Raw genomic sequence first — 9,305 nt, forward strand, 5'->3', positions numbered from 1 at the left:
GAGAGGCAGCAGGAGGTTCCATGGCAGCTTCCCCAGCATCTGTGGGGCTGGGAAAGCTCCCCTCCCACACAGTAGTAACACCCAAGGCAAAACCATAAACCACACTGGAGTGATTATGAGAGATTCCCATTAAGTCTTTTCTAAGAAGAAGAGTGCTCCAGGCAAGCGAGGTTCCAGCCTCAGCTGCTGTGGAGGACATGCCCCAGACGGATGGACACTGAGTTCTGGGGCTCTGTGCCAAGGGTACACACACACACACACACACACACACACACACACACACACACACACACACACACACGCATGCATGCACACACGCACACACACAACAGTTTTTCTGCTCACATCCCACCCTCCAGGTTTCAAGCCTCTGCCTGCTGAGGACACATCTGGGTGGTAGGAACAGGCTCACTTTGTGGAGCTTCAGCCTCTAGGTTGTCAGGTACCTGAGGAGTCCCCCTGATGTATGGCATGCACCGAGAGCACAATGTTCTGGAAGCGGATGGGTGGGAAAACTGCATCAACGCTTCTGAAATCCTTCTAGGATAGCATGTACTGGGCTGTAAGTTTTATCTCCAGCACTGAAAAAAGAAAGAAAGAAAGGAAGGAAGGAAGGAAGGAAGGAAGGAAGGAAGGAAGGAAGGAAGGAAGGAAGAAGAGGCATCATTAATTTGGGGGGCTGAAGGTAAGATTTGGTTAGGGGAGTGCCTGCCTAAGCATGCATGAAGTCCTGGCTTCCGTTCCTGACGCTTCACAAAGCTGGTGTGCCTGTGGACTCAGCACTGTTATTCTCGGCTACGCAGTGAGTTTGAGGCTAACCTGGGCTACATAAGACTCTGTCCCAAAACTGAATAAATAAAAAGGTTCCGGAGCCAGTTGAGACGGCAGTGGGTAAAGGCAAGCGTGGCCAGGACTGAGGCCCTGAGTCGACTCCCAGAGTCCACACGGTGAAAGGAAAGAGCTGACCGCTGTAGGTGGCCCTCTGCTCTCCTGATGTGTAAGTACACATGCAGTAAATAAATGAAATTCACAAAAATGTCTATCTTTTAGAGATAAAAATTGTCTGGGCATGATGCCACAAACCTTTAATCCCAGTACTTGGGAGGTAGAGGCAGGAGAAGTTCTGTGACCTACAGAATGAGACCCTGCTTCAAAATAAATAAGTAAATATTTAAAGAAAACAAAATAATGAAAGCTGTGAACCGAGTCTCTCTGCGTCTGTGTGACCTAGCCCAGTGTGTCCCCTGAGTGCTAGTCCCTCTCTTACCGTGTAGGCTCAGTACCTCGTCGATTCCCCAGGATCAATTCAAGGAGAAAAAAAAAGTGTCATACGGAAGGATTCTAACCCTGTACAGATGAAAAGGATTAGGGTTAAGGCCCAGAACACTCAAACCCTCTAGAACCGTTCTCTTTTAAGCAGCTTGAAGACTTCCCAGAGATGTGCCTGTCTTAATTGCAGGAAGCTGTGTAATGTGTTGCAAAGGGACGTGTCAGATGGGATTAAGGAGACTGAGATATGAAGATTATCCCAGATTATTCGCTGATCCTTTAATCACAAACCCACTAAAGAAGGAGAAGAGTCAGGGTCAGAGAGGGTGGTGTGGTGATGCCCACACACTGTGGTAGCCCAGGGCCAGGAAAAACCACAGACTGAAGTTGAAATAGACCAGAGCCCCTAGGAGGAGCACAGCTCACTTGACAACTTGAGTTAACCACCACTGACCTTTGACCTCTGGTTGTTAGATAAGGCTATTTTGCTATTTTAAGCCATAGTTTGTGGGTATTTGTTATGGCAGTAGCAAGAGCTACCATAGGAAGCCAGGCAAGGTGCTGCTGGTCTGTAATCTTAGCACTTGGGTAGTGGCGGCAGGAGGGTCAGGATTTCAAAGTCATTCTCAACTACAACATAACCAACTTGAGGCTGACTTGAACCATGTGAGCCCTTGTCTCAAAATAAATAAGGTAAAATAATCTCAGGCCTGGAGAGATGGCTCATGAGTTAAGAGCACTTACTGCTGCTGCAGAAGAGCTGCTTCCCAGCATCCTCTGGGCAGCTCACAACAGCCAGCAACTTCACTTCCAGGGCCTCTGATTCCCAACTCTGGCTTCGGCTGGCTCCTGCACACACATAGTACACCAACTCATGCAGGCTCACCAGTATACACAAAAATAAAAAGTGAATGTAAAAAAATGACAAATCTTGCTGGGCGTTGGTGGTGCACGCCTTTAATCCCAGCACTCAGGAGGCAGAGGCTGGCGGATCTCTGTGAGTTCGAGGCCAGCCTGGTCTACAGAGTGAGTTCCAGGACAGCCTCCAAAGCCACAGAGAAACCCTGTCTCGAAAAACAAAAAAAAAAAACAACAACAACAACAACAACAACAAAACAAAACAAAAAAAAGGCAAATCTTTAAGAAATAACTATCTTAGACCTGGAGAGATGGCTCAGCAGTTGGGTTCTGGCTGTTCTTCCAGAGGACCCAATGTTCAATTCCCAGCACCCATGTGGCAGTTCACAACTATCTTTAACTCCAATTCCAGGGAATCTGAGCCCTCTTCTGGCCTCCAGGGACACTAGGCACACATGGCACATAGACATACATGCAGGCAAAGCACCCATACACGTAAAACATATTAAAAAGTTTTTAAATATTAAAATAATCTCTGAAGGCCACAGTCTGGCAGGATGATGCTTCTTTGTCCCTCTCTGGACCAGCCCAGGAGTCTAGAGGAGTTTACACTGAATGACTAACATTTCCCAGGGCTGACCATGGACTCAACAGCTCTATAAGCACTTTATGTGCACTGATTCTTTTTTTTATAATGGGTAATTTACAAACATTTTATATGACACAGTTCACCATTTTAAGTATATAGTTCAGTGTTTCTTTTTAGTTCATTCACGAGGCTGTACAATCGTCACTACTCTCCAATTCCAGAGCACTTCCGTCACCCCCAAAAGAAACCTTACACCCGTTAGTCATCCCCTAGTCCTCCTCCACCCCACTCTCCCCAGACCACAGTCTTTTTGTGTCTCTATGAATGTGCCTACTCTAGACATTTGATACATATGAAATTGTACATATGTGACCTTTTATGTCTTTATAATGTGTCATGGTCCCTTCACAATGTATGGACTTCATCTATCTTTTTTCAAATTACACATGTGTGTGTGTGTGTGTGTGTGTGTGTGTGTGTGTATTCCACAGCCACAGCCACATGTGGAGGTCAAAGGACAACTTGCAGGATTTCTCTCCTTCTACCATGTGGGTCCCAGGGCTTGAACTCAGGCCATCAGGCTTGGTGGCAAGTGTCTTTCCTGACTGAGCCATCTCAAAGGCCCTATTTTATCTCTTTTTGTTGCTGAATGAGATTCCATTATACGAATACACTAATTTTAATATTTGTCCACTCATCAGTTGATGCCTTGTGGCTATTACATAATAGTGCTATGAACATTTGTGCACAAGTCTTTGTGTGATTGTATGTTTCATTCTTTTGGGTGTAACCCAGAAATATGCTTGGACACCAGAAGAGGGCACCAGATCTCATTATGGATGGTTGTGAGCCACCATGTGGTTGCTGGGAATTGAACTCAGGACCTCTGGAAGAGCAGCCAGTGCTCTTAACCTCTGAGCCATCTCTCCAGCCTCCTGCAGTGGTATCTTACTGTGGTTTTGATTTCCAGCTCTGCCCAGTGATGTTGAACATATTTTCATATGTTTTTTTTTAATTTGGAGAAAAGTTTACTCAAATTCTTTCTCCATCTTTTAATGTGGTTGCCTTTATATCGAGTTGTGGGAAATCTTTGTGTGTTTAACAAAGATCTTTCCCCTTTTTGTGGTTTCCTCTTTCTCGTCTACTGCTGTTGTTTCATCTTTGACCTCAAGATCCTACTGCCTCAGCATCTCAAGTGCTGGGATGACAGATATGCAACACCTTGACAATCTTCTTACTGCGTTTACATTGGTTTGGTTTTTTTTGTTTTGTTTTTGTTTTTGTTTTGTTTTGAGACAGAGTTTCTCTGTGTAGTTTTAGAATCTGTCCTGGAACTCACTCTATAGACTAAGCTGGCCTCCAACTCACAGAGATCCGCCTGCCTCTGCCTCCCAAGTGCTGGGATTAAAGGTGTGGGACACCAAGGCCCAGCTTGTTTGAATTCTTTAGAGACAATATTTAACTGTGTAACCCTGGTAGGCATGGAACTCTCTATATAGTCCAGGCTGGCCTCAAACACTTCTACCTGTCTTGGCTTCCTATCTTTTTAAAAAATTTATTTTATTTTTAATTATGTGTTGGATGGGGTGGTTATATACATGTGAGTGCAGGTACCTGTGGAAGCCAGAAGAGGGCGCCAGATTTCCCTGGAGCTGGAGTTACAGGCAGTTGTGAGTCACCAGATGTGGGTACTGGAAATGAACTCAGGCCCTCTGCAAGAGCAGTATGTGTTCTTAACATAGGAGCCATCTCTCCAGTCCCTACTGTTCATTATCACTAATCTAGAGGACGCTGGGAGAAGGGGGATTTCCATGGCAACTTCCTTAAGGACCAAAAGCTGAGACCCACCTACCTCTAAGCTCTCCACAGTGCTGCCAGGGCTCAGGGTGCTGGCTTTTCCCTGGGGTCTTAATTACAAGAAAGCTCAGCAAAGCACTCAGGCCTGTGTGACTTGGTCAGGTTCCAGGACTATTCCAGGGCTGTTCTTTCTTGACTTTAGCTTAGACTTGTTCCCAACTAGCTCTTATAACTTAAATTAATCAGTTTCTATTAATATACATTTTGCCTCTGGCTCTGTACCTCTCCTCTGTACTTCTGACTTGCTTCTGAGTGTTGCTGGCCAACTCTGCCCTGAGCCAGATTCTAGCCAAGAGTTCCTAGATCTGCCAGGAAGTCCTGCCTAACCTCTCCTGCCTACCTATTGGCCATTTCAGCTCTTTATTACACCAATCAGAACAGTGACATATTTTTCACATAGTATGACCAAATGTCCTGAAACAGAGGGCAGCTCCAGGCTGAGTCAGAATGACCTGAAATTTCTAGAGAACCAGAAGAGGTAAAATCAAGAGGTCAGAGCCAGGCAGTGGTGGCGCATGCCTTTAATCCCAGTACTCGGGAGGCAGAGGCAGGCGGATCTCTGTGAGTTCCAGGCTGGGCTGGACCAACAGACTCGAAAACAATACAGAGAAACCCTGTCTTGTAAAAACCAAAAAAAAAAAAAAAAAAAAAAAAAATCAAGAGGTCGGGTAAAGGAAAAGTATGGCCAGAGGCACCTCAGGTATCAGGGTCTGGGAGGCAGGGGCGGGATGGTTCCTTTCTGGATTGATCTGCCATCAGAGAAATGGGGCTGTTCCTGTCAGACCTGTTGGGAGAGGGGAAGAACACAGCAGCTCTCGTGGGAGGAGTCACACAGGCAGGTGCCCTATGCCTGGAGGCTGCCGGTCACCTGGTGGCACACACCCTCTCAGCTACCCAAGAGACAACAAGTTCTCCACTGAGCCAGGAAGAAACATTTTCCAGGAGCCCTGGATCCCTGGTGACAGTGAAATGACAGATCTGTATGTCATCGGATGCCAGGAATTCCAGCTGTAGACCTGCATTCCCTAAGGCCAGCAGTACAGTGAATCAGTTATTAACATGCACCCCCCCCAAAATGTACTACTCTGCCATATTGACTGGTTTCATTTAAAGGCTTTGAAAAACAGCGGTGGAGAAGATTGCATTGACCTCCCTTGTTATTTTTAATTTGGGGTGGGGGGGCTTAGTGGGGGGATACAGGGTTTCTCTGTGTAACCATTTGGATGTCCTGGAACTCGCTTTGTAGATCAGGATGGCTTTGAACTCACAGAGATCCTCTGCCTCCCAAATGCCAGGATTAAAGGCATGCAACCTTCCTTGCCCTTAAACGTGGCAGGTGAGGGATTAGGGGGAGATAGCTCAGTGGTAGAATGCTTGTCTAGCATGCATGAGACCTGAGACTCATCCTCAGCCTTAGGAAGAAAAGAAAAAACAGTAGATGAAATTCTAGATGAGCCAAGCGTAGTGCCACACACCTGTAATCCCAACACTCTAGAAACCGACACAGGGAGATTGATCATTCAAGGCTACACAGTGAGACCTTCCTTTAAAGGATAATCCTTTAAAGGATAATCTTGTTTGAAAAATGTCCCCTCTGTCCCAGAAGGGCAGTGTCATTCTCACCCTCTAGGATGGGAGTGTGAGACCCAAGGAAACCTGTAGAAACCTTCTCCAGCTCACCCTTACCTTCCTGGTTACTTCCCCACACCGTTCACTCTTTCAACCCATGCCCTTCTAAGGCCTTATCACATCTTCCTAATTTACTACTATTGTCTCATTCAAGTCTGTGTCTTTAGGTCTTCAGGTTCTTAGGCATTCTCCTGTGCCACATTAAACTGCTATTACTTTGTATGCCTTCTCCTATTATTCTGCCTTATGTCAGCTGAATTCTCAGACCCAGCCCACAGACCCCAGGACAGTCTTCTTTTTCTCCCCTACGGCTGTAAACGGCAATGAAAACACTTGACAGTGATGTCCTCCTTACATGAGCCATGCCCATTTACACAAGGAACAGCTCTAGGCTCTTTCCACCCCTGCATCCGTCATTGTCACCCTTGCAACAGCTTTGTAGGCAGGCCCTGTGCCTGCTTCCATGAGTGAGTGCACCCAGACTCACAGGATGAGTGGCTTCGCTAAGGGGACCCAGCTGCTAAGTAACTGGACTCCATTCCAGGAGTGTGGCTGTGGGGGTCCCCAGGATTGCCAAGGAGAGGCAGTGAGAGGTCGGGGTGCTTCTCAGGCTGGATTCTAAGTAGGGGCTCCCACAAAGAGGAAGAGGTGGGGCTACCAGCTCCCAGAGCCCAGCAGTCATGGCTGCCGGTGGCTCTCACTCACTGACTACTCCCAGCCGGTGCAGGGAGCCATCGAAGATCTTGGCTTCCTGTGATGCTAAATCAGGTCTGTGCAGAAGCTTTGGGGCGGGGGAAGGGGGGTCTACACTGACTCTGTTCCTAGGTTTGGAGATCTGGATTCTTGGGATCTGACAGAGCATGTTAAGTGCATGTTATGGAGCCCCTGATGCATAGGCAGATTGGTTCAACTCCTTCATTAGCCAGGAAACCCAGAACTCAGAGAGAAGAGACCTTCCTAGCCACACAGGTGGGAAACGACAGAAGGGAATTCAGACCCAGTGGAACCTATCCATCAACAGTAGCCGTCCCTGGGAAGAGACAGACATCTTAACCTCTGGAGTTACAATGGACATCTGAAACTGGCAGAAAAAGTCACAAGGCAACAACAGATGGACTCAACTATATAAATATAGTTGAAATTTCTAGAAAACTCACTTCCAAAAGTGTAAGAATTTATGAGGGATAAAAAGAGTAGCATCGAGACAAGCAAGACTATAAATTCCAGCTCTTGGGAGGCAGAGGCGGGAGGATCTTGAGTTTAATGTCAGCCTAAGCAACACAGTGAGACTCTGTCTCCAAACAAACAAACAAAACAATATCGGCAGCATATTGAAAGCAATATTTGCAACAAGTAAGGCAGAGTTAATACATTTGTAATTGTGTATCTACCTGCCATTGTCTACCTAGCTAGACATTCCATCAATCTTCACCAAAAAAAGCATTGCTTAGGGCTGGGGGTGGGGTCCAGTCAACAGAGTGCTTGCCATCACTCACCTACAAGTCAGGCATGGTGGCCACACCTACAATCCAAGCACTGGGGAGGTGGAGACAGAATAATTAGAAATCCAAGGTCATCCTCAGCTACACGGCTAGTTTGACGCTACACTGGGTTACATGAGACCCTGTCTCAAAACCAACCAACCAAACAACCCACCCACCAACCCACCCCCGAACCACGCAGTCCAGCTCCAGTAGCAGTTGCAAAAACTCAGTTCTTCTGCTGCTCATTGTCTTTCTTTCACTTCTAGAAACACCGCCACTCAGGTGGCTGTCTCTGATATGTCACCAAAGTGTCCAATGAAATGATGATGCACAAGCCATTTGCACCAGAGGAAAGGAAAGAAACACGAGCAGTGTTCTTGTGCCTGAGTCAGAATAAGATCCTGGAGGATGGGGGGCTGGAGAGATGGCTCAGCGGTTAAGAGCAGTGACTGTTCTTCCAGAGGTCCTGAGTTCAATTCCTGGCAACCACATGGTGGCTCACAACCACCTTGAATAAGATCTGGTGCCCTCCACTGGCATGCAGGAAGAAGACTGTATACACAATAAATAAATTATATATATATATATATATATATATATATATATATATATATAGATCCTGGAGGATGGCGTGGAGGCCCTAGCAGGTGACATAGGGCAGACTGGGGATGCCCCTCCACACACACACACCTTAGTCAGGATGCAGCCAGACCAGGACTGCCACCATACTTGCCATGATGCAGCCTACAAGATTAAAGACAACAAGAAAGAGGACTTGGTGTTCACCTTTTGGTCCCCTGTAATGTACCCCTTAAGACCAAAATGCTCAACGGAGTTCCAAGGATGCCATCAAAGAGAAACTGGGCGTCTAGAGAGGTGGTACAGCGGTCGAGAGCAGGCACTGTTCTTACAGAGGACTCAAGCTAGTTCCCAGCACTCACAGCAGGAGCCTCACAATTGCCTATTACTCCAGATCCAGGGGATCCGAAGCCTCTGTCCTCCAGGGGCATCTGCACGCATGTGCTCATGCTCACATACACACAGGTACATGTGATTAAAAATAAGTAAGAGGCCGGGCGTTGGTGGCGCACGCCTTTAATCCCAGCACTCAGGAGGCAGAGGCAGGTGATCTCTGTGAGTTCGAGGCCAGCCTGGTCTACAAAGCGAGTTCCAGGACAGCCTCCAAAACAATACAGAGAAACACTGTCTGGAAAAAACAAAAACAAAAAAACAAAAAAAAATAAGTAAGAATGAAAAGGAAGAGGAGGAGGAGGGGGTGATGGAGGAGGAGGAGGTGGGGGGGGACAGCCTACAGCAACACAGCTCAAACATGAGTTACAAGTGAACTGCATCCAAGCCCTGCCTGGAGCATGGGGCAGCTCCGGACCTGCCCTTCTGACCAGACCAGAAGCTGAGGAGAGAGATCCTAGGGGATGGAGGGGGCAACCCCTTGATCCCGGTTGCCAAACAGTGCCTCCCACCCCCTGTACTGTCTTCCTCCTACTATTCTAGGTGGCTTTTGTCTTCTATTGCTTCATGGTTTGGAACCAACCATGTCTCCCGCAAGGCGCCCAGCTGGGGGTGGCTGGAGTTTTTTAAGGGTACCCTACTCCCCATCC

The sequence above is a fragment of the Mesocricetus auratus genome, unplaced genomic scaffold (assembly GCF_017639785.1).
Source record: "Mesocricetus auratus isolate SY011 unplaced genomic scaffold, BCM_Maur_2.0 Super-Scaffold_100007, whole genome shotgun sequence".
NCBI classification, from domain to species: Eukaryota; Metazoa; Chordata; class Mammalia; order Rodentia; family Cricetidae; genus Mesocricetus; species Mesocricetus auratus.